This window comes from Equus caballus, chromosome 18 (genome assembly GCF_041296265.1).
Source record: "Equus caballus isolate H_3958 breed thoroughbred chromosome 18, TB-T2T, whole genome shotgun sequence".
NCBI lineage: Eukaryota > Metazoa > Chordata > Mammalia > Perissodactyla > Equidae > Equus > Equus caballus.
The window spans coordinates 45,729,439-45,741,813 of NC_091701.1; the positions used below are offsets into that span (position 1 = coordinate 45,729,439).

Sequence of the window (12,375 nt, forward strand, 5' to 3'; positions counted from 1 at the left end):
CAAAGGGAGTTAATGAGTATTATATACACAACTGAGATACTCTTTATGTATATAAATATAAAATGAAAAATCAAATTGCTTTATCTACAGGGTGTTACCACTTATTCCAAATTTTCCTATTTTATTTTAAAAATAGACAATTTAAAAAAATTTTTCCACTTAGTCATGGCCAATTTTAGAGCTTAAAAGGCATATATCAACGAAAACTGTTTCTCACTAGCAGAGTTAAATTTCAGCTGGGTGGTTCTCTAGGATTAAGGAAGAAACAAAGCCTCATTCTCAACTTCTAAGCACTCCCCCTGTTCTCACTCACTGGCCTTCTTCCACAAGAATGTCCGACATAGGGCTGCGCTGGTGAGTATCACTGAGGAAATACTCCTCAGGCCACAGAGACCACGTGTGCAAAGCCATCCACGACAGCTCAGCCCCTGGGTCAGACAGCTTCCTCATCAGTCACGAAATCACGCACCAGAATGAATGATCATCACGATAAACAGAGGCTTTGGTACTTAATTCAGAGAGCAAGGCATGCTAGATAGCCTTTAACTATTAAAACACAATGGCTAAGTGCCAGAATTTTTAAAAACTGCTTCTTGACAGGGAATCTTATGAAGACCGATGGTAAAAGATGTCACCAATGGAATTCAATAGGTATCACTGTACTGCCTCCTAAACTAGGTACGGCTCAGCACGGCACATCAGTTCTTGGTGCCCCAGGGCTGTTCCTTTAGTACCAACGGTATTTGGGTACCTTTGTGTTGGAACCATTCCAATTATCTGTGGGGATCCAGAAACTTGTTCTTTACCTTGCCAAGGTTTTCCAGTGATACAAGGAAACTGTGAATGACCCAAATCCCTGATATTCAAATATGCATTCCTGCAACTTCAACTTTTGGTATGCTTAATATCTGGAAGAATACAAAAAAGAATGGATTTGGATTACAAAAATTACAGCAAATATTCATTCAACACCTTCAGATAACTTTCAGAATTGCCGCTTAGTCTAACTTGCATAATCAGCTTAGTGTCCTAAATAACTATGATTCATAAAAAAATGAAAATCCCAAAGTCTGGCACCCCAAACATATATATGAAATCCTGAATTTGATTACAAAATTCTAAAAAGGTCCCTAAGCAAATTCAAGGCTATACCACTTATAACCATTCAGTTAGTTGGAAACACGTTCCTAGGCATCACAAAGACACCAGCACAAACTTAAGGACTGCATTTTCTTAGCATCATCTAAGAGTGAACTTCCCATGTATTTCTACATACATACAGGATCACAAACAGATGATGTGAACGACTCTAGGATATTGCTCCTTTCAGACCAGATTAGATTTCAAAAATAATATATGGTAAAACAGAGTAAATTACAGGTTGGAATAGGTTCTAAAGACAAAATTTGTCCCAATTAAAATGTGAGGAGAAAAAAAATCCACCTGTTTCCCCTTTCGGATCACTAGTGTTACATATTTTTCATTCAGATGAAGCCACACCCTACTTTCCTAGGGGGAAAAAAGTTCATAGGTAATAAACCACCATAGCCCAACTTACCCTCTTTTAGAGAAAGAGAAAACTGAAGATAGAAGACGGATAGCATAGGGTCACAAAGTACAGTGTAAAAATCAGTTTCTTTTCACCTGCTAACCTTATTCTCTGCACTATGCTCTCCTGAAACACAGCAAAAACGAGCTAGCTGCTCTCTGGGAATGGACATCTTATGTAGGCAAAAGACGGGAAGAAACCACTCCTGTAATCTGGTACAACACTTTGCTCCGTAGTTTTGTTGCCAACTAGTAACCGAATCATGAACACCTAATAATAATTAGGGCAGCCTCAGACCACAAAATACAGATGCTGTCCCATAAGACAGTGAGCCTGTCTCTTTCCTAATTCTTTTAAAGCAGTTGACTATCAGGCATAAAAGAGAGAAACAAAGGCTCGCCCCTCTCTCTGACATGTGTGCTTTCCGTACAACCTGCATCTACTTTAGCACAAAGGAGAAAATAAATTCAGTGGCTCTTATACTTATCTTGACAACTGTTGACTCAATTGGTCTAGAAACTACCGCACATCCATCAGACCTGGGAACGGCAGGGTGGTAGCCATTTTCAGATTTAGCAACTCAATTTCCTGTTTTTCCAGCATATCTGAACTGATACATGACTGGAGCAGCTGTTAAAACTCTGGCTCCTGTCACCACTATCCCCTTGGGCACATCTAATACTTCCTCACTTCCATTTCTCCTGAAATCATAGCACGTGTGCATGGGCATGTGATAACACGTGTGCAGGCTAGAGAGACGAAAATCCTCAAGGACTAGTGATAAACGTCCCACCCAGGTTTGAACGTGGTAACTCTACTTTCTTGCAAATATATCTTGGTGTAAGTACAGAAGCTGTAATGTTAGACTACAAAGTGAAATGGTGTATTTAATTTTAACAAATATACCGGAATGCATACAAATTACTTGGTATTAATATTTCAAATTAATCACATTGAGAAGCAATGCACTTTTTCCAATGATTCTATCATTTAAATAACAGATTCTAATTTTCTTTGGCATATTCTTTGGCATTCAACCCTACTTAAAGTCAACTTACACCCCATACAAGAAAATTAGAATCATTATTTTATAAGCACAATCATATTTTGGACCCAAACTATTATCACTTAGGTTGTTTTTCAACACTATTTCAGAGGCTTGCCTCTGAACCACTTTGGTTATTTAAAAAAAAAATCAAATCCCCCCAAATATGGCATTTTCACCTTTTAATTCCGTCCAAAGTAATTTTCTACAAGTCTGAGGCAATAATAAAGGAAAACTTCTGTCCTATTAACCCATACTTTTTAAAATATAATTATTTATATTATCTCTAAAGCTGATTTCAATAGGGGGTTCCAATAGGGAGAGAACAGGAGTAACTAGAGGAAATTAAAATGAGGGATTCAGAGGTCATTCTTCCCCCTGCTCACCTAGCAACCCCATCCTCACTACCTCACAACCACAAACCTGAAAGCCTTAATGGGCTACAGTTTTTTCTAGAGAGTAGGCAGTTAAGAATGGACCTAGTTCTATAGGGTATTGTGCCTTCCTCCCACCTAATTCCTAGAGGCCTGCCTCTGAACCATACCCCTTAGCTACAGCGCATAAGGCACAGACAAATACCTTTATTTGCTACCTAAGAAATTTGCAAATTCTGATCTTTGTAAGATTTACAACTATTTAAAATGTGTTAAAAGTTACCAATAGTACTAAGTTTTCAGCTTTCCATGAGTTGAGCTTAAACTAATTCTCTTGCCTTTGCATTCTTCATCTTCTGAGATGACCATCCAATTAAAGTATTTCCTTTGTCAAACTACTCCATAATTCAGCTCCACAGCCTTTTTTTTATGTCTTAAGTCAATTAATAATTTTAGCTTATTTAAATTTATAAACAGCACTGTAAACTTAAACTATATGAAAAAAAATAATAACCCAAGTTCACTCTAGCATTTTTCTAAAGTCATTGAGAGCTTTTTCCAAAGGATTCATTCCGCAGATATGAAGTTTATAGGCAAAACTGAAGACATTTGGCCCTTTATAAATAGTCATGGGAAACTTCTTTCTCCCATACTTTTAGTTTGTTTTTACTGTAACAGATGGAGAAAAAAATTTAGCAAAGCAAAGTCATAAAAAAAAAGAAAGTCTTACAACTATAATACTAATGTTAGAACACTAAAAGCTTAAGGATATGAAATATCTTTAATAACAACAACAAAAAAACTTGCTGGAAATTATAAAGACAGTCTGACTTAACTCATAAAATAAGTATAGACTCAGAAAACTAGATAGGAACTCCTTCCACCTTTGGTCCAGCTCCTCCTAAGCACATTTGTTTCTAAACATCTTAACCACGGAGCAGTCATTTTTTGTGAAAGTGTCTCCAGCTCAGTTTAGTACTTCTCTTTAAAATATATTCCAACATCATACAAATGTTAAAATTCTATAATGCTTCCCAAGGGGCCAAGCCTAAGTCTTTACTTGAAAAAAAAAATCAATCACTATCACCATTCTGCAGAATCGCTTACTGTAAGATGTATCTTGCTTTATGCAAACATAATATTAATCCTTTTGTTACAATTTATATTTAAGTTCAATACTTAGAAGTCCTCCTCAGTAAATAAATTTTGAATTAAATAATCTCTGCTCCATTTACTGATTTCACAAGTTAGGCCAACTTGTCAGAGGGTCAGAAAACTTTTTCCATATATAGGCAGAGGGAAAATACGTTTAGCTTTGTGGGCCCTATGATCTCTGTGTGGCCTATCCATCTATAATGTGAAAGCAGCCATAGACAACATGCAAAAGAGTGGCTATGACTGTGTGTCAACAAAACTCTACAAGAACAGGTAGAGGATAAGAGATTAATATTCAGAAAATACAGAAAACTCCTAAAACTCAACAAATTAAAAAAGCAAACCCAGTTGAAAGACAAAGGACTCGTATAGACGTTTCTCAAAAGAATATATATGAATGGCCAATAAGTACATGAAATGCTTCATATCACTAATCATTAGGGAAATGCGAATCAAAACTACAATGAGGGGCCAGCCCTGTGGCTGAGTGGTTAAGTTCACGGGCTCTGCTTCAGCGGCCCAGGGTTTCACCTGTTCCGGTCCTGGGTGCGGACGTGACACTGCTCATTAGGCCACGTTGGGGCGGTGTCCCACGTGCCACAGCTAGAAGGACCCACAACTAGAATATACAACTACGTACTTGGGGGATTTGGGGAGAAAAAGCAGAAAAAAAAAAACTACGAGATCCTACCACACACTCATTAGGATGGCTACTATCAAAAAGAGCTAGAGAGGATGTGGAGAAATCAGAATCAGAGGCAACCAAGTGTCCATCGACAGATGAATGGATAAGCAAAATGTGGAATATTATTCAGTCTTAAAGAGGAAATGATGATATATGAGACGACATGGATGAACCTTGAGAACATTACAGTAAGTGAAATAAGCTAGTCACAAAAAGACAAAGACTGTTTAGTTCCACTCATATGAGGTACCTAGAATGGTCAAAATCACAGAGATAGAAAGTAGAATGGTGGTTGCTGATGCAGGGTTGGTGAGCTGAGGAGTCGAAAGAAAGATTTCTTGGACTCTCAAGATCTGGCGGTAGTGCTCTTTTATTTAGAGAATAGTGTGGAATAGCATGGGGACAGGACCCATGGGCAGTCAGAGCTGCTGCTGCCGACATGGGGACAAGACCCATGGGCAGTCAGGCTGCTGCGTGGGGACAGGGCCCATGGGCAGGAGGAGCCACTGCTGTTGCCCCTACTACTGCTGCCATGGGGATAGGACCCATGGGCAATCAGAGCTGCTGCTGGCATGGGGAGCTGCTGCTGCCGTGGGCATGGTGACAGGACCCATGGGCAGGCAGAGCTGGTGCCGGCATGTTGCTGCTGCTGCTGCTGGCATGGGGACAGGACCCACGGGCAGTCAGAGCTGCTGTGTGGGGACAGGACCCACCGGCAGGAGGAGCCGATGCTGCTGCCGCTTCTGCTGCAAACATGGGTGGAGAGTAAGGCTAAATTTAAGGCATAGGTATGTGAGCCATCTTTGTACAAGACAAAGGAAAGAACATGTAAAAAAGTTAAAATGGTATCAGTGCAGGTGGGGTCTGACCATTGGGTGGTCCCACAACTTTTAGATAAGAATCAAATCGGATTAAGTAAAGGCCAGAAGCCACCACCCTAAATCAGTTACATGAGGTTGCCAGACAGTAACCAACTTAAGTCCTTGCCTTCCCCATTAAGAGTTTCCAGATATAAGGCCATCCTGCCTTCCTCCTGGTGCAGAGGGGGAGGCATGGAGATTTCCTTCACAAATGCAAATGTCTCTCAAAGGGCAAGCAAACTCCACTCCTCGGAGCCTGCTTCTCATCTGCAGTTTTAAAATTAACCAGCCTAAAATCCTCATCAGTTGCCCGGGGCTGGGGGTGGGGGGAGAGGAGAATGAAGAGTTATTGTTCAATGGTTTCAGAGTTTCAGTTTTGCAAAATGAAAAGATAAACGGATAGTGATGATGGTTGCACAACGATATGAATGGACTTAATATCACTGAATGGTACACTTAAAAATGGTTAAGATGGTAAATCTTATGTTATAAAATTTACACAATAAAAAAATAATTGGACAAAAAACAAAATCAAACAGGTGGAGGGCCCACTTCGACCTTCTGGACATAGTTTGCTGACCAGTGAGTTAGGCTATTGCATTTTAAGTCCTAAGTATAAACACAATGTTTCAAAGCTAACATCAAAGTACCACTTCTACGCTAACATCATGTTCCTTTGTTTTTTCTGGCATAATTACAGATAGTTTCTTTAGTAAAGCTCATAAGATCAGAAGCCAATCTCCCAGTGCCTAGAAAAATGTGTTTTACGTAAAATAAGGGCTCACAAGTTCTGACTAAATAAATGAAAGAAGTTGTCTCAAAAACATGAAGCTTGAGGGGCTGGCCCCGTGGCCGAGTGGTTAAGTCCGTGCGCTCCGCTGCAGGCGGCCCAGTGTTTCGTTGGTTCGAATCCTGGGCGCGGACATGACACTGCTCATCAAACCACGCTGAGGCAGCGTCCCACATGCCACAACTAGAAGGACCCACAACGAAGAATATACAACTATGTACCGGGGGGATTTGGGGAGAAAAAGGAAAAAATAAAATCTTTAAAAAAAAAAAAAACATGAAGCTTGACATTTATTATTATATAAATGCACCCGGAATTTCGATAAGGTCAGATCACAATGTTATTCAATTACCCTCTAACACATTCAGAGGAAATTAGACTTTGAACAAAAAGTCTAGCATTATCTTAACAAACAATTTCATTTTTCTTATTTGGTAGTCAAATCCTACTTTTGAAATGATGCCATAAATTTAATAGCTGCCTAATAGCAAAAATAAGTACAGAGTGTTATATGACAAAAGAAGGCTGTCCATTTACTATGAGTTAAATTAAATCACCCCAAACACATGAAAGTATTAAATATGATTTTGAAGACATAAACCAAATATTTAAGTTCCCTTTAAAGGCTAGGCTTTGGGTTTTTTCATATGCATTAGAATTTGTAGGAGTTGTTTAAAAATATAATATAAACATGATTTTAAAAGGAACCAAGAAGGGCCAGCCCCAATGGCCTAGTGATCAAGTTCAGTGGCACTCTGCTTTGGCAGCCCCGGCTCAGTTCCCAAGCATAGACATACCCTGCTCTGTTAGTGGCCGTAGTGTGCTGGCAGTCTACATACTAAAAAACAGGAAGATTGGCATGGATATTAGCTCAGGGTGAATCTTCCTCAGCAAAAAAAAAAGAAAGAAAGAAAGAAAAAAGAATCAAGACAATGCATCTAGAAAGCCACTTGAAATAAAAACTCTTTAGCCATTCTGTATAATCCATGGTAGCAAACACCCTGGGAGACAACAGGCCTAGTGATGAAGAACATAGGTTTGGAGATCAGACCTTGTTTCTGACACTTTCATCTGTTAGATTTGTGTGGCCTTGAGTATGTTAACTAAACTCTCTGAACCCCAGTTTCCAAGACGGTAAAATGCAGTTAACACGCTTCCTCAAAAAGGAGTAGCACAGTTTCTTCAGTAATAATACTGTAAAGCACCTAAATGGAATCTTTAAAAAGGCAAAATAAAGCCGAAATTTAGGATCTTGAGTTCCCTAAAAATGATTACTAGCAGCCTCCACTTCACTTATGGCTTCGTCTCCATCTCAGCTATTGACATCTACTTAATCAATGACTGTTAGATCTGGTTGCATATTAGAATCACGTAGCAGCATTTCAAAATTCTCAATGCCCTTGGCCCAGCCCAGGCCAATTAAAATCAGAATATGTAGGGGTGTGAGAACGTGGGTCTAGTTTTAAAGATCCCCAGGTAATTTTCAGGCTGAAACTTCAGCTAAGGCATTCAACTTCTAAGTACTCAATAAATGTTAGCTAACAAGAACTCAAGTTTCTACAATCAGTAAAACTTTAGAACCAATAACACACCCACATAAAAGCTTAAGAAAGCAGCTGCTAAATCCCTTCTTAATTTTTACCACACTTTCAATTAACTCCACAGCTCCAAAGCTGCAAACATTATAAAGACAGGTTTTTTTTGCCTGATCATTCTTGAAAGATTGTTTCAGGATCAAAACGTTAACGTTCCTTAAAGCAAGGTCACCTACACTTTTGACACTTAAATTTCAAAGAGTTAAAAAAAAAAGTACTTATCTGTCTGGGCAAGTAAAAAACTCAAGCACTAGTAGTTCTAAAGATAAGGTACCTACGCTGACTCTTTGAAATTTAAATATATTATATTGTGGCCAGGAAAAGATTAAAAGCAATTAATGCAAGGAACTGGGAAACTAAAGTACTGGGTTTTCCTTCAGGTTTTGTCACAATTTGCTCTGAGTCTTCAGCAAAGTCACTCAGTGTCTCTGGGCTTCAGATTCTCATTTGTAAAATATGGAGTTGCACTCAATTTCTTTAAAATGGTGTTATGACAATGCAGAACTTGGAAAATTACAGAGAGATTCTTGAGAGCAGTAACATCCAAGGATAAGGACTCAACTAGGCCTCATAGGCTATTAGGGTAATGAGTCATGATTTAATTAGTTTTATAGCAAGAAATTTACTTTCCAAACCAAACAATTTATTATAACATATTGATTGCGATTGGTCCCTGCCACCTCCCGAATACTCACATCTAGGATAATTTTTTTCCCCACAATTAAAACCTTTTTAATGTTCTGGGTCTTTGAGCAAAAGAAGAAAAGGAATACTGAATATTCAATAAACATTGTATCACAGGCAGTTGGGTATGCCTAGGGGACAAGATAGACAAGTGGAAGAAGACAAAGTAGAGAAGAAATATTTTTATGCTTATACTTTTCAGAAATGGATAACCTCTGAATAAAGTAACGCAAAGTAAAATGACACAGTGGGGGTGTTACTTTAGATAAGACGTAGAAGCACATTTCCAGATGTTCCTCCTTAAATTTGGAGAGGGGAGGGCAAAATTTCCTTAAAGGTATTTTCTTTATATTCGAGAAATTAGATAAAGCAGCGTTGTACATTCTTTTGAAGTAAAGAATTTATCAGGTTAAGCTTCAAATTCTCAACAGTAAAATCTGAAGTATCTTACTACAGTCTGCTTATCACCAGGAAGCTCTTCTCACTTCCTTCATCTCAGAGCACCTGATGTCACCTGACTATTTTACTCAAATGTATTATTCGAGTTCTGAACACCCCTAAGTGGATTTGGTGTATGTGCATATGCTAGGTTCTTTTTTTTTTTTTAATAATACCTTAACCTAATCCATTTTCAAATCCACCAATTTAACACTATCTTATGTTGTGGTACCTGAATACATTTCAGTAGTATTCCCGAAAGCTCTCTCATCTTCAACTTACATAACTACAGCTCCATTTACAGGCCCAGGACTTTATGATTAATATCTTTCTACCTATGTATTTCTTTACTCTTACATCCTAATGTGAGAATATATGGCAGAATACATGATAATGTCTAAACAATGAAAAAACTGGGGAAAGAGCAGGAGCAGAAGTCAACAGTAATAAAGCTCCTTGCAGAGGGGAGAAGTTAACTAATTGGAACAAAATGAAAGAATTCATACACTACATATTCCTTCCATGTAAGCACCATATGAAATATCTTTTACATTCGTCATGTTTCTTTGAGACTTTTCCATGTTTCCTCTAGACAACTGCCAATGTTCGCATGCTCTCTGATGAATAAACATGCTGTGACTGGCTCCTAAGGAAACGCCTGTCATGTTCCAGGGAAAAATGACTTCTCTACGCTTAAATCAGGAAAACTGTACAACTCCTCTCATTCATTAGTCCCAACGTCGATTTTTCCTTAACGTTTCTTTTCTGAGATGTTCATATTCTCTTTAGGGCATTTCTGCGTTCAGATCAACTACCAGAAAAGAAAGTAAGCTGGGGCAACACTCATAAGAAAAAGTTATACTCCAACAAAGGAGTTTCCCACTTCAGAAGCTCAACTAGCATCCAGCTTAAGCCTCCACTGTTAACCAAGACGAAGGTTATTTTCAGATTCTCCCCATCTCCCGCAGAACTACCTGTTCTCATTACTGTTTACCCAAACGCTTAGCAAGGTGATTATTAGCATATCTGGCAGGAAGACATGCTTCAGTTAATATTAACTCACCATGTGACAGCCCCTTCCCCTCCAATCTCTCCTCAAACACGTGAGGATACAAAGAAAAGTTTCGTTGTTTCCAGCCTGACTGCGCTGGGCTTTGGCACCAGCAATTGGCCACAGGCACACACACCCCCCAATCAGAGGCGCGCTGCCCGCCGGGTCGGGAACTGTCAAGCAGGCTGACAGCTGGCACACCCCCCGTCGCCCTCCGCCCGCCCGCAGAAAACCCCTTCCTTACAGTCACCTTGACGTTGCTCACCTGCCTGGGCCTCAGCCCTTGGCCGAGGAAACTTTTCTCCCCCTTCCCAGGAGCTCACTTACAGGTATCGCCCGCCGCTCTTCCAGAGCGCCAACAAGGGGCCCTTTGTTACCATTCCTGCTCCCAGACTCCTCACCCAGTTCCTGGCATTCAACTGCCCTCCAGCAACCCAGGGCCGCCCCAGTCGGAAAGCGATCGCAACCGGCCAGAGCCCCCACCCCGGGCGGCCTCCGAAGAGGCCGGGGGAAGCCGCGTCTGCGGCCGCGTGTCGGGGCCAGCGCGTCCGGCCGCTGGCAGGGCAGCCCGGTCCGGGGTGGCGGCCTCGCGGTCCTCGCCCTCCCCGGCGGGCGGCGCGCGCTCGCGGCTTACCCTGCGGGGCCGGCGGCCGGCGGGGGCGCCGCCGGGGCGTCCTGCGCGCGCGGGGCTCGGCCGTCCATCGCCCGGCGGGCCGCTGCGCGGGCTCCAGCTCCGAGGCGGCGCGTCGCGGCTGCAGGGGGAGAGGCCGGCCGGTCAGGGCGGGCCGCGCCTGGCCCGGGCCCGAGCGCGCCTGGCCGCGCGTCAAGAGCCCCCCCGAGCCGCCCCAGCCCCGGGGCCGGCCCGCCTCGCCTCGCGTCGCCTCGCTCCCGGGGGCGCGTCCACCTGCGGGCCCCGCTCCCAGGCGGCGGCTGGCTGGAGCTGCGGGCGGCAGGAGGCGGCGCTGCAGCCCCCGCCCCGCGGGGTTACTGGGTAGCCATTTGGCGCGTCTCGGGGAGGGAGCGGACGGCCCAGGCTGGAGGAGGAGGAGCAGCGGGGCGAGGGGCGAGGCGCCCAGGCTCCGCCGCCACGCCGGCAGCGCAGCCCGCGGCTGCTGCGGCCGACCTGGCCCAAACCAGACGCCTCGGGGAAACTTTCCTTCCGGGGAGAAAAGGCGGGAGGGCTGATTTCTCTTTTCCCACCCAGGGCTCCGACTTGCTTATCGAAAGGAGACAGTGGCTCGCCTGTTCCCGCCCGCGGCTGCCTCTCCCACTCTGCCCTCCCCGGGCCGCGCGCTTGCGGCCGCTCTCGAGCCGGGACTTGAACGGAGGAGAGAGCGCAGCCTCCCCCGGGCTGCGGGTCCCGGCGGGGCTCCCCCCGGCCGGCTAACTCACCCTGCCCCATGTCCCTGTCCGGAGCCCCGGAGCTCGCTGCCACCTCCGCCAGACGGCCACCCACAAGTGGCGACGAGGCTCGGCGGCATCGGAGCGAGGGAGGCAGCGAGCCGGAGCGAGAAACAGGGCGGGGGGTGGGGTGCGCCGAGGAGCGAGCTGGCATTTCCTCCCCCCCAGGGCTTCGGGTCTTTGGGGTCCGGCGGGGCCGGCCGAACGGAAAGGAAGCTCCCGTGCGGAGTGTTCCCATTCCCACCGCTAGGGCGTCGCTTGGCCCGGCGCGCCCGCGGGACAGGTGGGGAGGCCGGGAGGGCACCTGCCCTGCGAGGACGACGGGAGCGCCCGGGCTGCCGCGGAAGTGGGGAGAGAAACTGGCAGAAGGAACCGGGCTGCAGCTGGCCCTCCTGCAGTCTGACCTCCCACCTTCTGGGTGTTTTGTTTTTCAACCTGACCTCAAAGATTGCTAGTCTGTTAAAAGCGTACCTGTGACACTGATCTTTCTGATCTGTGGCAGGTTTAAGCTTGCCCTGTCTTCAGAGGAATATTTCCTTTTTTTTTTTTAAGCCTGTAACAGCTGTGACATGAGAACTGAACAATAGCGTGTCTGATGACGATTTATAAGCCATGAAGCGAATGATGGATTTTGTTCACTTCTTGGAAGTTTTACACGAATAAAGGAATCACATACAGAGCTGCGTGCTGTTTGTACGCTTTAGTTCCCATGTGCATGCTCTTTAGCTAGTTCTTTACACCTGGCAAA

At 43.7% G+C, this 12,375-nt stretch overlaps 1 protein-coding gene across 28 annotated transcripts in view; it reads right to left on the minus strand.

The window, feature by feature from the left end:
- The window catches only part of COBLL1 (cordon-bleu WH2 repeat protein like 1), a 149,152-nt gene extending 137,463 nt beyond the window's left edge, over positions 1 to 11,689 (minus strand). For 3 of the 28 annotated variants that reach the window (XM_070241937.1, XM_070241933.1, XM_070241928.1), the window contains exon 1: positions 807 to 2,156. The gene's annotated coding sequence lies outside the window, so the exon portion shown is untranslated. The other 25 variants (XM_070241968.1, XM_070241957.1, XM_070241970.1 and 22 more) reach the window with 22 other exon arrangements.
- Positions 11,690 to 12,375: the final 686 nt, after the last annotated feature.